This window comes from Ylistrum balloti, unplaced genomic scaffold (assembly GCF_031769215.1).
Source record: "Ylistrum balloti isolate Yb309-2 unplaced genomic scaffold, AGI_CSIRO_Ybal_v1 Utg370320, whole genome shotgun sequence".
Taxonomy (NCBI): Eukaryota; Metazoa; Mollusca; class Bivalvia; order Pectinida; family Pectinidae; genus Ylistrum; species Ylistrum balloti.
In genome coordinates this window covers 863,302-864,260 of record NW_026782235.1, presented here as the reverse complement: position 1 = coordinate 864,260, position 959 = coordinate 863,302, and positions in this window count along the sequence as shown.

The following is a 959-nucleotide window of genomic DNA, read 5'->3' as shown; positions in this document are numbered from 1 at the left end:
GCATACATTATACAAAGGTATTGGAGGAAGCAGTTATGAATTACGATTACAAGTATGAGCATAGCCATCCCATTCCTTCTTTTTCAAAATAAAACTAGAAACTAATTTATAGTTCTTAGGTTTAACAACCTTTTAACAATTGTAAAACTCAACTGAAAAGCAATTATTTTACTTTTTAACACAGTCCAATAACTTAAATATAATACAAAAAACCTTTAAAACATAATTTTCCAAAATCTGCAGGAACCAAATCCCATTCAATAGTGATTTTAAAGTCTTCAAACTTAGCAGGAATTTCCACCTGGACTTGACATTTCCGAAGCCCTCATAACATGATTTGTATTTCTCAACCTGTTTATTAGGTCCTAAGTGTTTCACCATGATCCCATTGTGATTGTTGAAACCAATCTTAAGTACACCTCGTTCTGTATCTGTCTTGCGTCCAAGTAAAGCTTGTTCTATATCTCTTACTGGTGTAGTCTCATCATTATTACACCTGTCGTTGTTAATCACTGAAACTTTGGCTTCAAATCATCCAATGACTTGGTACTACCATACAGTTTTTGTCGGTTTTTCTGGATGCACACTTCACCCGCTGCTGTTTCAGTTTTACCCACCATTGTTTATTAATAACATTACATTTTGCTCCAGAGTTAGTAATCATCGGTACATCAGCTACCCCACCGATATTTACAGGAATTGTGTGTTCACATTCTTTACTTACCTCGACTAGACGAATATTGTTCTTGCCTAATTTCCCTCAGTCTCAGTCAGGCGATAATTTCCGTCTTCTGCGCATGTTAAGAGAGCAAAAATATTCAAAGTGTATGGAGGGAGCGGTTATGAATTACAATTACATGTATAAGCATAGACTCTAAAACAGTATCATAAAGGGACAAATTATTTGATATAAGGGGGATTTCTCTTCTGGATTTCGCGATAAGTGGGAAAAACAGTAA